The sequence below is a fragment of the Sturnus vulgaris genome, chromosome W, assembly GCF_052056855.1.
Source record: "Sturnus vulgaris isolate bStuVul1 chromosome W, bStuVul1.hap1, whole genome shotgun sequence".
Taxonomy (NCBI): Eukaryota; Metazoa; Chordata; class Aves; order Passeriformes; family Sturnidae; genus Sturnus; species Sturnus vulgaris.
The window spans coordinates 27,774,485-27,796,621 of record NC_142282.1 but is presented as its reverse complement, the minus strand read 5'-3'; the positions used below and the strand labels follow the sequence as shown (position 1 = coordinate 27,796,621).

The 22,137-nt window shown below is 43.2% G+C and overlaps 1 long non-coding RNA gene and 1 pseudogene across 1 annotated transcript in view; one reads left to right on the top strand and one right to left on the bottom strand.

The window, feature by feature from the left end:
• The window catches only part of LOC148220067 (uncharacterized), a 47,771-nt gene that overhangs the window by 12,122 nt on the left and 13,512 nt on the right, over positions 1 to 22,137 (bottom strand). The window lies entirely within an intron of this gene.
• Positions 3,734 to 6,806, top strand: LOC148220069 (uncharacterized; annotated as a pseudogene).

The following is a 22,137-nucleotide window of genomic DNA, read 5'->3' as shown; positions in this document are numbered from 1 at the left end:
CAGCAGTCGCCGCCAGAGGCTGAGAGTTTCTTGGGTTCTCCCAATCCCCTGGTCAATGACCACATCCCGGGACAGAGATCCCAGTTGCCTGGCCTCACATCCATCCAGAATGGTGTCATTGGCTGCAGCGTCCCAGATGCGGAGCAGCCAGGTCAAGATGGACTCATTTGTCTGGCGGGTGAATTCCCTCCGCAGGTCACGCAGCTCACCCAGGGATAGAGAGCGAGTGATGATTTCTGGCTCTGTCACTTCTGCTGGGTGCGAAGGTCCTGCCACGTCCTCGTCAGTCACTATGCAAACTGATTTGCTCTTTGATTTCTTCTTCTGAACGGGCGCAACTGCTACTGGTCTAGGCTGTTCTGGCTCAGTGATGGTTTGTGTGGAGATGCTGATGGTGCTTCTGTCTTTTTTCTCCTCTGTGGCAGACTGCATAGACACGGACACTGTTGCTTTGCTTTTGGCTTTTTCCTCCTCTGTGGCAGTCTGCCTAGACACGGACACTGTTGCTTTGCTTTTGGCTTTTTCCTCCTTTGTGGCAGTCTGCATAGACACGGACACTGTTGCTTTTTGTTTGGTTCTTCTCCTCTTTGTGACATTCTGTGCAGTCGTGGATGAAGTTGATTTGTTTCTTTTTTCCTCTTCCTCAAGAATACGCATCAATACGCCATGTAGTGTTCTGTTTCTAAGCATGTTGTAGGCTGTAAAGGCTGTGCAGAGGAGACAAAGCAGAACTAACAACAATATTATGCTGTCCTTAGCATCCAGCAGGAACTCAACATTTCCAAAAACTACTGTATCAGGCCGGAAAGATTGGAAAAAATCATCCTTTACCCCCCCCCCCCCCAAGGGCTGGGTGTGATTGTTAAAACCCCGGATGTAGCAGCCTAGACTAGGACAAGCAAACAAAGTCGAGTATATATTCCGGATTATGTTCATTGCCTCAGAGGTTATCATGCAGTAGACATAATAGGCCAGTAAAGCAATTTTTATACCATATCCTGGTCTACACAGGAGCATTACAGCTGGCAGATAGTTCCCCATGTGTGGAAAAATATAGAGAGCAAGATATAAAACCCACGTAAGCATGTTGAGAATCATGGTGAAAACAAAATTGTAATACTGACTTTCCTCAGTACCCTTCGGGCCCCACGTTGGGCGCCAATTAATGTGTTGGTGTGAAAGTAAAACCAGTGCGAGACTCCAAGTCAGTAATACAATTTAATAGGAGAAAAGAGAAAAAATAAAACATATGCAATAATATAAAAGAAACAACCACCGACACAGTCAGAAATACAACCTGACACCCTGTCAGTCAGGGTGTTGGTAGCAGTCCGTATAAAGGGTGGCTGCAGTCCTCCTGGATGACGGATGTGGTTCTGTTGAAGCAGTGCTCCTGTAGAAGGTGCAGTTTTCCTCCGAAGATCCAGCGATGATGTGGAAAAGGTCCGACTTTCCTCTGGGATCCAGTAGAAAGGTCTGCCCTCGGGTCCCAAACCCCAGTTTTTTATCTAGGTAGGAAAGGCTTGGCTCCTGCCCCTGGTTGGGGCATCTCCCAATGGGATGATGTAATCTTATCAGTCACACAATAGGACTTAATGGCCCATTAACAGAATATATCTTCTGGAGGAAGGATGGGTTGTGAATAGATAACGATGATCATCCCCCGATCTTATCAGATGGCACATCAGCAGAGGATATCTCCCACAGAGATAAGGATCAACACCCCTCCCACGTTTTAACAGATGGTGATAGAATACACATTTTTGCATTGTACCCCAGGACACTTGTGAGATGAACTCACATCAGAGAAGTTCAGAGAGAACTGTCTCCCATGGGAGGGACCCCATAGTGCAGCACGGGAAGGACTTCTCTCCCTGAGCAGCAGGGGAAGCCAAGGGTGATGAACTGACCATAACCCCCATTCCTTGTCTCCTTGTGCCACTGGGGTAAGATGTAGAGCTGGGAAGGAGGGAGGGGTGAGGGGAAGGTGTTTTTAAGGGATTATTTTACTTCTCATTATTCATTGATTTTGTCAGTGTAGTTAATTCACTTTATATCTCTAAGTTGAGACTATTTTGCCCTTGATGGTATTTAGTGAGTGATCTCTTCCGGTCCTTAACTCATGAATCCTTAGTTAAATTTTTTCTCCTCTGTCCAGCTGCAGAGGAGAGTGAGTGAGTGAGTGGCTTTGGTGGGTGCCTTATATCCAACCAGCATCAACCCACAACTGTCTTTTTTGGTGGAGAATGTGGGTACTCATGAGGATTTTGAGATAAGGATATTAATTGGAAGAGTTAATGGGTGAAACAAGTATGCCTAGAGGAGCTGGAACAGAGGCTACACAGAGTTAAGGGGAATAAAATGGATATTTATTGAGAGGCCTTCAAAGGCCACACCCTGGCAGTACCAATGCCCCAGTCGTGGCCCCTGCCTGGATGGCTCCAAGATAGAAGCAGAAGAGGGCTTGGTCACAAGATCTCACATCTTTATAGGTTTTAGTCCATTTGCATGCAGGAGTCAACTGTTCAATTAATAGTCTCAAACCGTGAAGTTTCATCCTCCTTGATTGCTTGCCCACCCTCCTCTTTCCACATTGTTTATGCTTAGGGCCTGAAGTTTGAAGAAATTGTCCTTGAGTTCTTAAGTGGAATAGGACTGTTTTGTCTTCATCACCCAAGCACATCAGAAAAGCACATCCAAGCAGAACAGAAAAACTTAAAACTTAAGGCATCAATATTAAACAGTGCTATAGAGTAGAATGAATGTCGGGAATTTTTGTTCTAATTTGAGGGTAGAGGAGTGGATATTGTGTAACTTGTCCATTTTTATTCTGTGTTGTGATGATGTTATTTTGGTTTTGGTGTGGGGAATTTCTTTTTCCTTTCCTTAGTTTAGTTTAGCTGTTTTTGTTGTTCTAAGTGAAGAGCTTGTGCTGAATGTGGATTTTAATGATAATTCTTAAATAAGTGTTTCACAGAGGTGAGAGGTGGAAGCAGGGCCCCTCTCTTCCTTTTAAATATGATATCACAGAGGCATTGCCACCATATCTAATTGGCCCATCCTTAATCAGTTGCATGTCCATCTTTGGAGCCATCAGAGATTGGCTCTGCTGGACATGTTAGAAGCTTCTTGCAGCTTCTCACAGAAACCACTTCTGTGGCCACCCCGCTACCAAAACCCAGGCCATGCAAAACCAACACACATCCCCAAGAGACCTCTGTAATAAATTATTTAGTGATAAATTGTGCTTTAGTGTAAATCTGTCTCCAGTTAAATGGATGGAGTTATTTCAGTGAAGTAGCTTAAGATCTTCATAAATAAAATGTTCCATTTAAGGTACAATTTGATGCTTAGACTTTTGTCAAATCCCTATTTGAAATTTGAAGCTACTCTGCTCCATGGGATAAGTTTCTAAATGTTTGTTTTTATGATATGCTATTGTTATCTTATTAATTAAGGTGACAAATCAATGGTAGCTGTATTGGTTTTGCACAGCCTGGTTTTTGGTAGCAGGGGGGCCACAGAGGTGGCTCCTGTAAAAAAGCTGCTGGAAGCTTCCACCATGTCCAGCAGAGCCAATCCCTGACAGCACTGAGGATGGACGTGCTGCTGGCCAAAACTGGGCCAATGAGAGGTTGGTAACGCCTCTGTGATGACATTTTTAACAAGAAAATCAAAACAGAAGTCACACAGTTTTGCTTCTGGTCAGAGAAGAGGAGGAGGTAAGAATATGTGAGGGGAAACAACATGGTGACACCAAGGTGAGTGTAGAAGGAGGGGGAGGAGGTGCTCCAGGCACTGGAGCCGAGATTCCTCTACAGGCTGTGGTGAAGACAGATGCCTAGAAAAGCTGGTCTGTAACAGGGACTAGACAGAGTTAAAAGGAATAAAATAGGTGTTTATTGAAAGGCCTTAAAAGGATACACCTTGGGCAGTACAAGAACCTGGCCGGGGCTGCACTCAGGTTGAATCCAATATGGATCCCGGTCAAGAGTTTTTACACTTTTATAGGTTTTGGTTCATCTACCTACTGGGGTCAATTGTCCAATTACAGCCCCAGGACACAAAGTCTCAACCCCCTGGCTTTCCCCCTTGCACCTGCTCCCCTGCATCCTTCTCACAGACTGTGTTGTCTGCAGTAGACAGCGGGAGAGAGGTCTCTTTTTTTTGCTTTTGGTTAGTTTTTCTAACCAGTTATGGCAAAGAAGTTCCCTAGACTGTGTTTTTTCCTCATTTTTCTTAAAATTGTTCGAACCTGCTCTAAACTGAAAACCCAGAAGAGCACCAAGAGCTCACACCTGTAGCCCACCAGGCCTGGCCTGGACTGCGGCATTTCCCAGGGCTGGAGGGACTGAGAACAAACTGAGTGAGCCTGGCTGCAAACCACGAAAAAGACTCTTCTAAATTTGTCATCTCTTCGGAGCGGCAAAAAGTTTTGCTGTTTAGTATTGTTCATTTTTGTGCTGGGGAGTGCTTTGCCTGTTAAATAAACAGGTTTTTTCCCACTTCTCTCCAAAAAAATATTTTTTCCCCAAACCAGTTGGGGGAGGGACTGCTTGAATCTGTTTCCTGAAATAAATCCATTCAAAAGTTTCCTCCCAAATTTATCCTAAACCAGAACAAATATTTATTGACGCCCAACACATGGCCCGAGAAAGTGGAAAAAAAACCTGTTCTGACTGCATTTTGGTAGTATTTACTCTATATTGGGGTAAAGCAGTCAGTAACCATGTTGTTTGAATTCATAATGTCTCTCAGGGTGGAGGCCCTCATGTGTCTTGGGTCCCTAAGCTTTTTTGAGGTTTTAATACCTTTCTGGTCTCTAGGCTTATTTTCTTATCCAGAGATAGCTCCGGTAGTGTCCCTAACACGTAGTTTCTTCAGTAGAGGAGCACAAATTAGAATAACTATTGTGCTAGACTCAGTGATAATGATTTATAAAAAGTTTATAAAGCTACTGGAGTTTGTTCCAGGTATGTATGGTTTATAGTTTCTTCATCCTACCCTGCATTCCAGTTCCAATAGCATGTTTTGAGGGGTTATTAGTAATTGCACCCAGTTTGTTAAAGAAGCAGGGGATGAGGCGTTTCGGTCTTTCCTTTCTTTCTTCTCCTTTGAATCTGTTACATCACTTTTGGAGAATGTTCAGTTTCCCCTGGATGTTAAGGAGACCACCTTCCTAGTATTTAATCTGGTAAGCTTCCTCTATATGGTCTACAGTATGTCTAGAGTGAGTGCTGGTATGTCCAGAGGAGCTGATAAGACCCCTGACCCAACAGTAGACCAAGGCGTGGAAAATCCTGAGTGGTGTGGAGAATGGGAGGATATGGGCCAAACCCTGAGGGAATTTTCTGACCCTGTAGTCTGGCACTTTCCACATGAACAAATACAGAACGCAACTGAAGTGGGGAAATATTTGCAAAAGAACTTCCATGATGATTCTAATGAGAAAAAGCTCATTGCAATAAGCTGGGCCCTGGCACCTGCTTATTGCATGCTGCTAGATACTGTAGGGCAGCAGATAGAGGCCAGGGGGCAGGGACATAAATCAGCAGCCACCCCAGTCACTCAGGCTGCTGCCAACACCCCAGTTACTCAGATTGCAACTAAACCAGACAGTGAGCCTAAGCCAGCAGCTAAAACAGACAGTGAACCTAAGCCACTGGCAGTTGCTAATGAGGGAAAGAAGCACAAAACCAAAACCAATCTACCAGCAGACGATGATGATCTGGGGGAAGGACCCTCAAAGCCAGCTCCAGCAACTGACACAAAATCAGAAGTCACTACTAAGTCCTTTTTCCTGAAGGACCTTTGTGACCTGAAAAAGAATTACACTCGATGACCTGATGAATCTATAATTAGTTGGTTAGTCCGTCTTTGGGACACTGCAGGTGAAGCTACAATTCTGGGCAGTACTGAAGCGAGGCATTTGGGATCCCTGTCACATGATCCCGTTATTGACCAAGGAATGATGAGGGGGGCTAACCCTCACAGTCTCTGGACACAGGTCCTGGGAAGTGTGGCACAAAGATATCTGTGTGCAAATGATCTCTATATGCAGCAAACCCAGTGGAAGACCATAGAACAAGGGATTCAACACTTGAGAGAAATGGCAGTGGCAGAGATTGTCTTCTCAGATGACCTAACAACTAGGAATCTAGACTTGGTGTCATGTACATCCATGATGTGGCAAAAACTTGTACAACTTGGGCCACAAGTCCGCTTCTGCTTTAGCAATAATGAAGCGGGATGATGGAGGAGACCGTGCTTGATATGGCAAAGAAGCTCCGAGCATATGCAGATGCTGTGCATGGCCCAACACATGCCAGGATAGCAGCTGTGGAAACATGTCTGCAAAAATTAGAAGATAAAATAGAGGAGAATCACAAGAAACTCAGAGAGGAGATTAAAGAGAACCTTCTCCAAATCTCAGCAGTACAGATCAGAGGTTCTGGTACCCAACGCAGACGTTCTCCAGATAAGGAGAGAAGGTACACCCCACGAGCTGAGCTGTGGTTCTTCCTGCTTGACTGCTGAGAAAACATGAGGAGATGGAATGGAAAATCTACTGCTACTGTGGCTGTATACTGTATATATGTGTATATATATGTATATATAAAAGTATGTGTTTGTAGTTAGAATATATATTAGTTTTGGTAGTAAGCTGACGATATGGGGATAAGGGGTAGAATGTCCTAGGGTGACTTTATGATGCTTCTATCACCCCCAATTGTCTGTTCTATTTATGCTAGATATTGAGTTCTGCATCTTTAAGACTGGTTCCAAAAGCAAAGGGGGGGGGGGGGGGGGGGAGAAGAAGCGTGCAGTTTGCCTACAGAAACTGCACTTGCTCCCCTGCAATTCCTTCTCACAGACTGTGTTGTTTGCAGCACGGATAGCGGGAGAGAGTTTTCCTTTGCTTTTTGGTTCGTTTTTCTTAGCTAGCTGAGGCAGAGCAGTTCCCCGGACTGTGGCTTTTCTTTTTCTTGGAACTGTTCAAATGTGCTCTGGACTAAAAACCCAGTAAAACACTGGGAGCTCACACCTGTGGCCCTCCGGGGACCTGGACACAGCATTTTCCAGAGCAAGATGGACTGATAAGAAACTAAGCAAGCTGAGCTACACACCAAGAAAAAGACTTTGTGAATTTGCCATCTCTTCAGAACAGTCAAAGGTTTTATTGTTGAATATGATTCATTTTTTTATGCTTGTGAATACCTTGCTTGTTAAATAAACAGCTTTTTTTCCACTTTTCTTGAAGAAAATATTTTCCAGAACCAGTTGGGGGAAGTGTAGCTGTGGAAAGGGGTTTTAACCCTTTAAGTGTGGCGGAAATAAGATGCACAGCTACATGGTCGTCTTTCATGACAGAATGAAAGAGAGACAAGTTTATTCAGAAACACACTTGGTTTTATAGCATGACTCGTAATTCCAAGAGTAGAGAAAAGGTGATTGGTTCAGAGAGAAGACACCCCATTCCCAGGGCCTGGTCACGTACCACAACAGGTGTTCTATCTTGTTATTAATTCCTTTTTATTTTGACCAAATTTTCACTTTGGGAGAAATTCTCGCTAGCCTTGAGTTGGACCAGCTTATCGGCTGGGAACAGAGCTGAAAAGCTCCAGCCTGGAATATTTTTCAGGCTGTAATTTTCTTACTTTCTCAATATGTGTCCCTACAGGGAAGGGCCACTTGAATCTGCTTATTAGAGGGACCCCTTTGGAAGTTTCCTCCCAAATTTGCCCTAAACCAGGACACCTAGGAAGGAAAGTGATTTGCCTCGTTGTTGGCAGTACAGTTTATAAGCTGCAAACATAAAAAGTCTATCAAGATCTTCCTCAGTTGGCACTATTTTTGGCTGAGCTTCTTGCTGGGCATTTTCAATTTTCTAGTGGACTCTGAGAAATTGAAAAAATGAGATGGTACATTCATCTGGAAAGAAAATAACATAACACCTGTTTGTGTGAGTGTGTGGGTAGTGCAATTTATTGCCTGCGAGCAGAAGGTGATGCCCAGCACTGTCTTTTTTGTTTTAAGACTTTATTTTTTAGAGTTGAAAGTTGTCTTGGTTTAATTTCGATTTCCCAGCCAATGCACCAAATTAATGTCTTCGTTTTGAGTTGCCAATTTAAATAAACTTATTTTCCCTGTTGTGAGACAGAACCAGGAGTAAAAGAGCAAGGCAGGCATAAACTTGAGAGGGTATAAAAGAAAATTTATTAACTACACAAAGAAAGAGAAAGGAAAAAAAAAAATCAGAATAAGATTTTTCAGATCACTCCTTCCTTCCCTCTCCCAACCTTCATAACAACAAAACAAACATATAACAAATACTTTGGTCAGTCCCTAATTTAGTCTTTTTCAGTTCACTTCTGGAGAGAGAAGCCTCCTTTTGTTGAAAGCTGTAGGGATTTTTCCACAAGAAAGAAGAAGACAGTCCTCTCGTGGTTTTATCTTTCACTATTTGCATCCTCCCGGGAACCTGCAACCGTGACGCTCCTCCCAACTCCACAGCCATCCCAAAGCTGTAGATGTGGGCCATGTCTGTCCCATGGGGTATTACTTTTAAGAATGAAATGTTCGACAGCAAATGTTCTCTCCGTCTCCTTTCTCTTTGCTCAGGCTTCATTTTCAGAAAACTGAAATCCTCTTCTTTTTTCCAGGCAGAAATTCTCAACACAGGTGCTCTTTGGTCAAATTATCTATTAAATGGAACATTTCCATCCCCCCATGTCTTTTTCCATGGTTTATAGGAATATTCAGTACATCAGTTCATCCCTACAATTTTACAAAAAGATTTTCAGCCATTTCAGCATCTTCTCATTCTCCTTCCATTTTAAAAACTTAGCTCTTACGTCACTGACTTCAGAAATCTTCTTATTTCCTTTCATATTCAAAGGAACGGCTGGAGGCTTTGCAAATCTTATCTGTGCACTAAAGAGTTAAAGTTTAACACAACTACAAAAGTTGGGCCAGGCTCAGGCCGTGCAGGGGAGGGCAGCTGAGGTGTCAATCAGCCTTTCTGGGGCTGGGCTGCAGCCCCACGCTGCTCATGGCCACCTTGGCAGGCCTGGCCTGTCCGACAGCAGCAGGAGCCGGGCCCCCCCCCCACCACGCCAGAGCCGCAGGCCCGTGGAGGAGGAAGCCGTGAAGGTATTATCACAGAACTTTTTTCTTCCCCCGGCCATTGGGTCACCTCGTTTGCAAACGGGGCTGAAGCGGCCTCCCGAGCCTCCCCCCCCCGCATGGCGGGGGGAACTCGGGTTGATGTTACCTGCTCAGCCACCGGAAAGACAAAGAGACTCAGTTCCGGATTACCTCCTTCAAAATGTGTGTGCACGGAGCGAACTAACTTTCTCTAATTGGCTGTTGCAGGTGTCCCAACCCCCACAGAGGAAATTCCCTTAGAGAGAACCTCTCTCTGAGTTTCTTCTTCCCAAGTCAACCTATCACAAAAATGAAGACAACTTTCTCAGTGGGCACCTTTTGTGACCGATATTTACATTAGATACGTTTATTTAAGGTACAGGATATCTGCAAGACTGCAAGAATGTGATAGTCCATATAGTTTGGAAGGAAAGATGGAAACCCTAGTGCAGATTAAAATTATGGAGCTGAGCTCAGTGAGACAGCAAAACTGTAAAAGTGCACGCAAGTTGGAAAAAAATAATAACACAAATATTTATGGCTTACATGAGAAAAGGGATGCCCCGCAATGTATTTTTTCTTCTAGGGATTTTTTTAGGGCAGCAGATCCTGAACATATTTCTGCGATACTGGAAGTATAGGATGCTACATCCAGCTGAAAATGAACTTCCATAAGCCCTTCACTGTGAAAGATCAGATAGCTACAGAAGCTGAGTAGTCCCGCCGACCTATTAGCCCTGGTACAGTGGAAGCCGTGGGAGAGAGAAACTTAAGGCAAGAACAAAAGTGAAGACATCATGTCCCACCTTTCCTTTTCCTGGCTCCCCCCCTCCCCCCCCCCACCCACCCCCCCGCGAGAGAACATTATCTTATTGTTTTAAGGTGTAGCCACAACTACTTAGCAGCACCCAGTAAAATTGTGCCTTTGATAGCTCCTAGACATGATCGTAAAAATTTTGATGGGCAAAGCAGGCTCAAACTTTAAAGGGTATAAAGAAAAACTTTATTAACAAAACTAAAAGAATAATAAGAAACAGAATAAAACCTTCAGAACACTTCTCCTCGCCCTACACCCTCTTTTATTTCCTGCTGACAATGTACAGAAACAAATCAGTCAGTTTATCACCTCTAGAATAGTCTTTCTTCAGTTCACTTAGGGAGAGGAGTTTCTCTTGTCATGCTATGGAGACTTCTCCACAATAAAACAGTTCTCTCAATGGAAATCTGCTCACTGAGTAAAAGTCCCTCCCCTTGACTTGCAGCTTTCCCCACAACTGTTTTCGAGGGCTCACTCTTTAGCTAATGGGGTACACTTTTAAGGACGAGCAGTTCAGAAGCAAATGTTCTCTTCATCTGTCTCTGAGATCATCTTCATCTCTGGGAACATAGGTTTTCTTCTCCTTCCCTGAGGGCAAAGGGTCTTCATCACTCATCTCTCTGTTCAAACTTCTCATGGGATCACATCTACTTCAACATCTGCTTACTTTAGCATAAATGCCTTTGCTCATATCTGCAATTTGAATACTTCAACCACTCCATCCTTTTTTATGATTTATAGGGATATTCAATATATCATATTCTATCACCATAGCTTACAAGAGAATTTCAGTCCAAATTAGGGCATCTCCTCATCCCCTCCCATCTGGGACCTGACTCTTTCTTCTTGTCTGACCTCAATGTCTCCATGTTTTTTCTCTGCATGTCTTCACTCTGTCCTTTTATTTCACTCGAGAGAGGATGGAAGGTCTGTAGGTCTCATCTGTGCACTGAAAGAATAAATATCTTGCCCGGGCAGCAGCTGAAGCAGTTGCAGTGGAGTATTTCAGGCCACGTTGGGGGCTGGGCCAGGATAGCAGGGGCCCAGAGAGAAACGGTGGTGGCTGCTCTGGCTGCATGGCTGTTTTCTGGCTTTTGCTGCATTCAATTCCAACCACGGGCTGATGGTCTTCCCTCTCCCTGCCTGGCAGCCACTGGGGCCGGGCCCAGCCCCTTCTGGGCCACACGGGCCAAGGTAGAGGGGGCCTGGCCTGGCCAGTAGCTGCTTCCAAGGCCCAGAGGTTTCTGGTGAGACTCAGCAGCAGCAGCATTCCAGCCAAGTCACATGCCAGTCTTGCTGTGCTGGGGGGAGGGGGAAGCAGCCAGGATTTCAGTGGCCAATGGCCTCCCCTCTCCCACCAGAAACCCCCCTGGTGGTTTCTGGTGAAACTCAGCAGCAGCAGCATTTCAGCAGTGCTGTGGGCCCGCCTGGTTGTGCTGGAGGGGAACCCAGCCTGGCCAGCGCTGCAGCAGGGACAGGGCCCAGCTCAGCCCAGCCCCATCAAGCCCCCGGGCCACTTGTTACCTGCTGAGAAACCGGAAGCAAAAGAGGGATTCCCGAGGTTTTTTTCATCTTTATGTGTGTGTTCACAAAGGCGCATCTAACTTTTTCATTGGTGTAAAAATGTGTGAATATTAAAAATCAGCCCTTGATTGATTTTTCTCAGGTCTAAAGGAAGCTGCCACTGTCCTTACAGGGAATTATTTTCATAACTGGTTCATTTCCTTCCTTACAAAAAAATAAATTAATACAAAACCAGCACAGTACCCTTGGAGGAAAATAATCAAGCAATATTTGCTTTTGAATGGGAAAGTCCCACCTCTGGACGCAAAGTTCAGTTAACCTGGACCATCCTACTGCAAGGATTTAAAAATAGTCCAACAATATTTGGAAATCAACTAGCAAAATACAATGGAAGAAAAACAACAGTGGAGGAGTAGTTTTACAGTATGTGGATGACATTCTGCTGGCAGCAGAGACACAAGAACAATGCCTACAAATGACTATAAGTCTATTGAACTTTCTAGGACAGAATGATTACAGAGTAACTAAAAGAAAAGCTCAAATAGAAAAGACAACTGTGAACTATTTGAGCTTCAGGATGGCTCAACGGCAGAGAATTCTTGGCCTTGACAGAAAGGAAGAAATCTGACAAACTCTAGAACCTTGGAACATCTGAGAATTATGAGGCTTTCTAGGAGTGGTCAGGTGGTGCCGGTTATGGACATTAAACATGGACTTTTAGTGAAGCCTCTCTATGAAGCTCTAAAAGAGACAAAGGAAGGACAATTGGTGTGGACTCCCAAGTGCAAAACTGCCTTCTGAGAACTGAAAAGGGCATTAATGATGGCATCTGCATTAGGGCTTCCTGATTTATCCAAACCCTTTGAACTGTTTGTACATGAGAGGCAACATTTAGCCCCGAGGGTCCTGACACAGAAGTTGGGAACCTGGAGAAGACCTGTGGGCTATTTCTTAAAAAACAGCTGGACAACATGAGCAAAGGATGGCCAGGATGTTTGAGCGCGATTACTGCAACTGTTCTACTGTTCTGAGAGTCCAGGAAGCTCATGACTGGACAGAGCATAACTGTTTTTGTTCCTCACATGGTCATATCCATATTAAAGCAAATGGGTATTTGCTATCCCCCAGCAGGATGCTCAAATACCAAGTTGTGCTTTTGGAACAGGATGATGTGGAATTGAAGATGACAGCAGCCACAAATCCAGCCATGTTTCTCAATACAAAGGCAGTGGATGATGGAGCCCTGGCACATGATTGTTTCCAAACCATGGAACAGGTATATTTATATACCTGTATATTATATATTTACAGGATGAACCAACAGAGAATCCTGATTTAGAATTATTTACAGATGGCAGCAGTTTTGTAAAAGATGGAAAACAGATGGCAGGATACACAGTGGTGACTGCTACTGAGATAGTAGAAGTTCAATGTTTACCAATTAAGACATCAACCCCAAAACCAGAAATAATAGCACTAGAATAAGCATTGAATTTGGCAGTGGGCAAAAGGGTGAATATTTGGACTGATTCTAGGTATGCATTTGGTGTAATTCATGCCCATGAAACTATATGGAAGGAAAGAGGACTGCTATCAGCTCAAGGATCATCTATTAAACACAAAGAAGAAATTTTAAAACTTTTGGAAGAAATTCAAAATCCAAAGAAGGTGGCAGTGATGCATTGCAAACCACATCAATCTGGACAAACTGATGTTATAGAGAGAAACTGATTGGCAGACAAAGCAGCTCGAGGAGTAGTTGAAAAAGGCATCGTAGTGTTAGTGTCACAAAACCAAATTGACATATCTGAATTTAAGCCTAATTATGACAGTGAGGTCCAATGCTTAGCAAATATATTAAAAGCCTCTAAGAATCAGCAGAGATGGTGGGTAAGAGACAGGCAACAGGTTCTAGTTCCACCTCCTATAATGAGGAAAATAATGGAAAAAGAACATAACAAAACCCACTGGGGAATTGAGTCCATGATATCTAGTCTCCCAAACTCTGTACTTAGTGTGGAAATGACTGGAATAGCAGAATCAATAATAGTGAAATGTCCAATTTGTTTTAAAAAAATCCCACAAATAGGAAAAGGCCACATTCTGGAACAATTAAACAGGGAAATTCACCTGGGGATTATTGGCAAATAGATTTCTCTGAACTAAGCAGACAAAATGGATAAAGGTATCTTTTGGTATTGGCAGATACATTTTCCAAATGGCCAGAAGCCTTTCCCTGTCACATCAATGAAGCTAGGGAAGTGGTAAAAATCATGCTTAAAGAAATCATGCCAAGATTTGGGGTGCCACTTGTAATGTCTTCAGATAGGGGCCTACATTCTATAGCAGATGTGATGCAGCAGTTGAGCAAAACTCTAGGTATAAAATGGGACTTACACCTCAGTCAAGTGGGACAGTGGAAAGGATGAATCAGACTTTGAAATCACAAATTAGCAAAATGTGCCAATAAACTTCCCTAAAATGGCCACAGGTCCTTCCTCTGGCTTTTTTGTGAATCAATTCAGCTGAGGTCAAAAACTAAAGTAAGTCCCTATAATCTACTGTACGGACGGCTGTATCAAACACCATCCATTCCCAGAGAAATACATTCAAAGGGAGAAACAGATTAAAATCTATACTTGATTTCTTTAGGAAAAACTCTTGCTGGGGTCAACCAGTTTATAACCCTATTGGGACCAGTTGCTTTGGATGCACCCGTTCACCCATACCAACCTGGGGATTTTGTATATGTAAAGACCTGGAACTCTGATTCCTTGAAAGAAAAGTGGAAAGGACCTCTCCAAGTCCTCCTGGTAGCCTACGCTGCACTCAAGGTGGAAGGAATCGAACCCTGGGTTCATCACACGTGGGTAAAACCAGCAACCACACATCAAACACAGCAGAAACAAGACTGGCTAACAGAGTGGAGGTTTTTTTTAATATATAAATTCTATTGTTTTAGGTATAGGATATGATTTTCTAGGGGGATATTATTTATTGGATCTAGATGAAGATGCTAAATACAGTGGAAACTATGTTGTTAATCTCTGGGAGGGAATATATGATCTTAAAGCTAGTGCAAGATTTTGACAAATTACAGAATGTAACCATGTCCTGGGGTGACTATATGGTCCTGTATCCCTATCATCTGCTTTCTGCCAGATATGAGCCCTGTGCCTTTAAGTCAGATCCAAGAGAGAAGAGGGGGAAGCAGTGTAATTCTTTCGGCGCCTGTGTTCAAAACAGAGATAAGCTGCTCGGGTTTTTTTCCCCAGCTCTTGATTTTCCTTCTCCAGTGAGAGAGACTGAGCTTTTCTTTGCTTTTTAAGCTAGCTTCTCATTTGTTAGCTGAGACAAGAAGTTTTTCCTGGGACTGTGGCTTCTCCTTCTTCTTCTTCTGGAACTGTTCAGCTTTGGTCTGAAACACGAGAACATTGCCTGCCTGCCCTCTCCCCGTCCCATGTCCCATGCTGCGCTGTGGCCCAGAGGCCAGCTCCGGATCAGGAGAGAACTGAGCCACACCTATGGAACAGACGCTAAATCTTTTCAAAGCAGCAAGAGGTTTTATTAGTTAACATTGTTCTTTTTTTTAAATGCCTGTGAGCAACTTGCTTGCTAAATAAACAGTTCTTTTTTCACTTTCTCCAAGGGAATTCCTTTTGAATCTGTGGGAACCTGTGGGGGAAGGGTTGCTAAAACCTACTCTTCTTTAGAGGAGACACAATTTTGGGACATTTCCTCCTAAATTTGTCTTAAACTGGCACAAACCTATATAACAGCTTGTTTGCCAACACCAACCTCTGCAGAAAATCCAGTTCTATGGGGAGCTTTAGTCAGCAATTTGAAAAAAAACCTGGGAACACATGTGGGAAGGAAATAGCACCCATGCCAATTGGACAGAGATGGAAGGAGAATATTCCTTACTAGGGACACGTGAGAATGATACTTGTACTGGGTCTAATGCCCATGCACTCACTAGAATTATTTACTCATTTTCTGTTGCAAGATAAGGATTAAGAGAAGGGTGAAAGCAGGCTCAAAACTTTAAAGAGTATAAAGAAAAGTTTATTAACAGAACTAAAAGAAAATAATAAGAAATAAGAATAAACTTTCAGAATACTTCTCCCCCCAACCATTCTTTCTTTTCCCACTGACAACATAAAGAGACAAAATTTGGTATTTTCAGTCAGTTTACCCCTTCTAAAATAATGTTTCTTCAGTTCACTTAGGGAGAGGAGTCTCTCCTGCCATGCCATGGAGACTTTTCTACAAGAAACAGTTCTCTCCTGGTTTTAATTTCCATGAAGAGCAGCTGCCCAGAAATCCGCAACCATGAAGTTCCTCCCACGGTTTGGTAGTCTTCCCACAACTACCACCATGGGTCATTTCAGCTTATTGGGGCGCAATTTCAAGGATGAGCTGTTCTAATATAGCAAAGAAAGTTCTCTTATCTCTGGGAACAGAGGTTTTCTTCTTCCATCCCTGGGGCCAGGTTTCTCATCTCTCTCATCTCTCTCTGTTCAAGCTTCTCATTAGATCACAGCTACTTCAACATCTGCTTGCTTCAACACTGGTGCCTCTGCTCATGGCTGTGGTTAGAATGCTACATCTCCCCAATGCATTCCATGAGTTACAGGGAAAAAAAGTCTTATGTATCAATTATATCTCCACCATAGCCTTACAAGAGAATTTCAGCCCAAGACTTAGGCATCTCCTCATTCTCCTCCCATCTGGGATTTGACTCCTTCATTGACCTTGGTGTCTCCATGTTGTTTTCTCTAAGTGTCTTCACCCTTTTCTCTCACTCAACAGAGGATTGAAGTTTGCAAGTTTCATCTGTGCACTGAAAGAGTTAACATCTCTCCTGGGCCTGTGGATGGTCATGTGATCTCTGCTGGGCAGTGGCCACTCTGGCTGCAGGGCTGTTTTCCAGCCCCTGCTGCATTCAATTCCAGCTGCAGGGCTGCTTTCTTGAGCAGGGCTGCAGGGCTGCCTCTGTTCTTAGCTGCAGGATTTTCTGCGATGCCAGCAGGATGGTTCAGCAGCTCGTGGCTGGAGTGGAGCCCAGCTCATCTCTGCCCGAAGCCAAGTGGAGCTGGCCACGGCTGGAACTTGACAGCTGCAGAATCTCAGCTGAGTTGCGCCATGGATTGACTTGGCCGTGTGGCCCAGCCTGGCCAGTGCTGCAGCAGAGCAGGGCCCAGCCCAGCCCCTCCAGGCTGCGTGGGCCATGCAGCAGAGCGGGGCCTGGTCTGGCCAACGTCCAGTTGCCTGTTCAAAAGCCCGAAGCAAGAGAGATTTTCCCAGGGTTTGTTTGTTTTTAAGTGTGATTTCACAGAGGAATGTTCAGCTTTCTTAAGTGTTTTAACAGGGTGTCAGTATTCAAAACTAGCCAGCTGATTGGTTCTGTCAGGTCCAAAGGAAGATGGTAAGGTCCTTACAGGGAATCACTTCTGTAGCTGGTGGATTTTTTCCAGTTAAGGAAAAACCAAACTATGTTAAACCACGACAATACTGTTGAGAATTGTAATATCTCAAAACCAGATCTGAAAATAACCTCAGGAAATATCTATTGGCTGACAGATTGCACCCTTGGGGATGTCAAATACCAGAAATATGGAATAGTCCTCAAACAGGACAATGGGAATATATCCAGCCAGTTGAGTGGTATCTAGACTGGGAAGGGAGTCCAGGCCTCCCAGAGGACCCCTTATGGGTCAGTATAAAATATTCTGATTTAATAAGGTCAGGGCAAAAAGATCCAAGGGCAAAGAAAAAGTGGAATTGAACTCAAATATTCACTTGCACTAGTAGGAATCCTGAGGTACAGTGGCTCATGACTGTGGCACAGGCTCTAAGACTGAGATGTGTTTCTATAAATTATTCTACCTTTCTTAATGACACCTGATGTCACCTAATAAACAGTGAGACTTGGAGAGATATAGACTGTCAGCAGGACGTGGTCAGATCATTAGGACTCATAGTACAGGTGGGAAGTAATGGAATTTGGACCACGCATTTGCCCTTGGGAGAATCAAGAGTACAATTGACGCTGAGACTATTAACATTATGTCCTTCGTGGAAGGAGCCACCATTGGGAACCCAACTATGGGGAAAAGTTAAACGTGATGAGACTTGGAAACATCCCAGTACAGGAACCATAGTAGGATGGATTTTAGAATCCATCTTTATTCGGCAAATATCCACCTTCAGGAATAGGCTGGCCATACACAATTTGACTCTACAAATGGAAACTTTAGCAAATGCAACTCAGTTGGGGTTTACTGAAATAAATGAACAATTGCAAGCCATGACTAAAATGACCTTGCAAAACAGATTTGTTTTAGACCTATTGCTGTTACATGAACATGGATGATGTGGTTATTTGAATTTAAACAACAATACTTGTAAGCACATTCCAAATGTGACTGCTAAACTGTATGAGCAGATAGGATAAAATTTGTTGCTGCATCTAGCAGAGAATTAAGGGCAGAATTAGAAAGTAACTGGTTAAACAAAATATTTAAAGAAAGATTTGGATTTTCTCTGACTGGTTGGTCGGCCTCACTTTTACAAAGTGTAATTGTGATCATAGTAATAATTGTGATTATGATGCTTGCTTTAAGCTGCATAAAAAATGTTGGAGTCAGTAAGTCAGGAGTTTCTCTGAATCCTTTGGAGAGAGATCAGAGTGCAGGGATTGAATTAAAACCTTTGGATGGATTGAAGTATGTTAAGCCACTCACACATAAGGCAGAGGTGAAAGTTTAGGTTTTAGCATAAGTGAACAAGCAAGCAAGGAAGTAAGTAAATGGAATAAGTTTTAAGTGCTTTTAGTAAGTAAAAGGTCTTAGATGCCAGAGAAGTAGTACATGTTCTACTGAAGGTTGAAAAACATACTGGTGTTTCCTTAGAGGCTCCAAGAACCCAGCTTCAGACATAATAGAGTTAGAGTTAAGAATATTGCTTACATTTTCCAGTTAGAACAAGATAGGCCATGTACGTAGTTTATACGTAACCTGGCATACTAAGAAACCAGAATTCTAATAGGTTAAGAAGTAGTGGTCCGAGTTTGTGTCTTAGCTTGTTGGGAAGTTTCTGTAAAAGAACATGCATCAGGAAGAGCTGGTGCTCTATGCCATGGCTTTATGCCATTGCTTTTTGCCACTTGCTTTTATGCCATTGCTACAGTTCTGTTGATTCAAGAAGCTAAAAAAATTGACTCTGGGACAAAAGATGACTATTTGCTACACATGCTTACAACTGTTTTAGAACAAAAATGGAAATAAATCATTGGTTGTCTGCTAGCAGAATGCTAAAATATCAGGTTCTTTTGGAACAAGACAATGTTGAACTCAAAGTAAATTCTGCACTTAATCCATCTGGTTTTAGATCCTCAGAAAAAAAGGAGAGGAATTACAACATGACTGTTTACAAACCCCTGAACAAGATCACTCTAACAGAGAGTATTTGAAGGATGTTCCCATAAAAGATCCAGATATTCTGGCAACTCAGAGCTTGTAAAAGCTTGCCCATTGCTTGCTTCTGTACAGAAGGTTGAACTTATTGCTTTACAGAAGGCATTGTAATTGTCTGAAGGAAATATAAAATGGCAAAAGCTGAAAAAGGCATCTTGGTAATAACTCCTACAAATTAATAAATGACCACCACCAGGAATTACAATGAAAGGAAATTGTACAGGAGATTACTGGCAAATAGATTTCTCTGTATTGCCTCGACAGGAGTGATATAGGTATTTACTGGTGTTAGTGGATACCATTTCTGGTTGGCCTGAAGCTTTCCCCGTCACACCAACAAAGCTAAAGAGGTAACTAAAATATTGCTAAAAGACATAATACCCAGATTTGGGGTCTCATTAGGAATGTCATCAGACAGAGGACCCCAGTTTGAAGCTGAAATTGTACAAACTTTGTCCAAAACATTAAGAATAAGATGGGACATACATATTCCATGGAGACCACAATCTAGTGGGAAGGTCGAGAGAATAAATCAGAGCATAAAGAGGCAAATGAGTAAAATTTGTCAGGAATCATCACTTAAGTGACCAAAGGCTCTTCCCCTGGCATTGCTGAGAATTAGAATTCATTCAAGCTCTAAAGAAAAGGTAAGCCCATATGAAATACTCTATGGGAGATCATATCAGGCTGTAATTATATTCAAGAAAGTAACATAACAGGGAACCACAATTTGTGGGAGTATGTAATACCTTTGGGAAAAAAAATATCATCTTTGCATAGGTTTATTGTTTTAGGATCACCTGTTACCTTGGATGTCTAAGTGCATCCCTTTCAACCAGGAGATTGGGTGAATCTTCTAACCTGGAATGATGAATCTTTAAAGGAAAGGTGGAAAGAACCATTTCAAGTTTTGTTAACCACCCATACAGCAACCAAGCTTGACAGAATCCATCCACGGATTCATTACAGCAGACTTGAAGCATCACCAAAGTTGGAATGGAAAGTAAATCAACTAAACCTCTACAATTAAAGTTTATTAAGATCCCACATGAACTGTGCATGGGAGGACTTTGTGAGTTATTGGGAAATAACATGTTGTGTTGGTTTTGCATGGCCTGGTTTTTGGTAGCAGGGGGGAGGCACAGAGGTGGCTTCTGTGGCAAGCTGCTAGAAGCTTCCACCGTGTCTGGAAGAGTCAATCCCTGATGGCTCTGAAGGTGGATCTGCCACTGGCCAAGGCTAGGCCAATTAGAGATGATGGTAATGCCTCTGTGATAACATATTTAAGAAGAAAATCAAAATAAAGACAGGCACAGGGGTTCTTTTTTCTATTCAGAGAAAAGGAGGAAGTGAGAACATGTGAAGGAAAGAACATAGAGACACCAAGGCCAGCGCAGAAGGAAGGGGGAGGAGATGCTCCAGGTGCCAGAGCCAAGATTCCTCTGCAGGCTGTGGTGATGACCATAGTGAAGCAGGCTGTACCCCTGCAGCCCATAGAGGTCCACTGGGGATGCAGAGATCCACCTGCAGCCCATAGAGGCAGTGCCCATGCCAGAGCGGGTGGATGCCTGGAGGAGGCTGTGATCCAGTGGGAGACCTGGTGGAGAGAGAGGGCACTTGCTTCCAAGCTGGAGCAGCCTGTCCTTGGAGCACTGCACCCCATGGAAGAGTGACCCACGCTGCAGCAGTTTTGGGAGGACTGTGTGCTCGTGAGATTGGAACCACATTGGAGAGGTTTGTGGAGAACTGTCTCCCATGGGAAGGGACCCCACCATCTCACAGGGGAAGGACTCCTCCCAGAGCAGCAGAAGATCTCAGGTGATGAACTGACCAAAACCCCCCATGCCCTGTTTGCTGTTGGTGCGAAGGAGGGAGGGGTTGGGGGAAAAAAAGGTGGTTTTGAGGGCTTATTTTACTTCTCATTATCCTCATTTGACTCTGTCAGTAATAAATTAACTTTGTACTTCTAAGCTGAGCCTGTTTTGCCCTTGGAGTGTTTTCTCACAGTCCTTAACTCATGAACCTTTCGTTTAATTTTTTTCTCTGCCCAGCTGTAGCAGGGGAGGGTGGGCCAGCAGCTTTTGTGGGTGCCTGGCATTTGGTCAGTGTCAAAGCACAACACGTGTGAATGGAGTTATTTTACAACGGTGCTTGCATTTCCATTTGGATTAAATTTTATATATTTCTATTCAAAGCAATATAAAGTTTTAACTCTGATTTATCTTGTTAAGTGGACTGAGTTTAACAATACCACTGAGATCAAGTCTGGGAAACCAATAGAGCTTCAGTTTCCACCTGAAATTGATGTAGGAAGTAATAAAGAGCTAATCTGAGTGATTGTTGGATATGTGCTCATATGCCTGAACATTTGGGAAAAGGAATACATTTAATCAGAGTTCCAATCCCCACTGATATAAAATGGGCAACATGGTGGGTAAGTACCTCATTTAATATACATCAAGAAGGAAAAGATCAGGAGTGGGATCTGGAGACATCACCTTACCCTAGCACATGTATAAACAGATGTAATCTCACAAAAAGGACTAGACAAAGTAGATTGCATCAGCATTACTTTTGTAGGAAACCATATGAACTGTAGTGTGATCAGATTTTCTTAAAAGCAAACAAGAAATTATGTTTTCATGAGAACTTTGTGCTGCGCTTTTAGATAAAGGCAAGGTAATGCAAGTGGCACAATCACCAGTATCAAGTTTAAGCTGGTTGTAGGGTCCTCTGTTATCATGAGCTGGTTGAGTTTATTCTGTGGCCAAGGGATTGGTGCAGCACTGTACAGGCCTGGGCCTGCTCAGGTTAACTGTTATGTGAAAAGGCTTTACCTTGGAACTAGTAGGGTTTTGGGAAAATCTTTAATTGTAAGAAATAGTGTTTAAGTCTTGTGAATTCATTTAGCTTTAACCCACAGTGCTTAGTCCTGCATTAATGTGTGCAAGTGGTTATCTTAGCCCTAAAGACTGTGAGCCTGAGCAACACTGATAAGAAGGTATATCTTGGCCAGACCACATCACTGGGATGCATTCAAAGAGAAGAAACTTTTTTTGGAGGCTTGTGACAAAAAAAGGATAATTTGAGGAATGGGATGTTCCCCAAACGACCACCAGAGACCCTCAAAAGACCCCTACTGTAATGTAAATAAGATCTGAGAAGTTATTT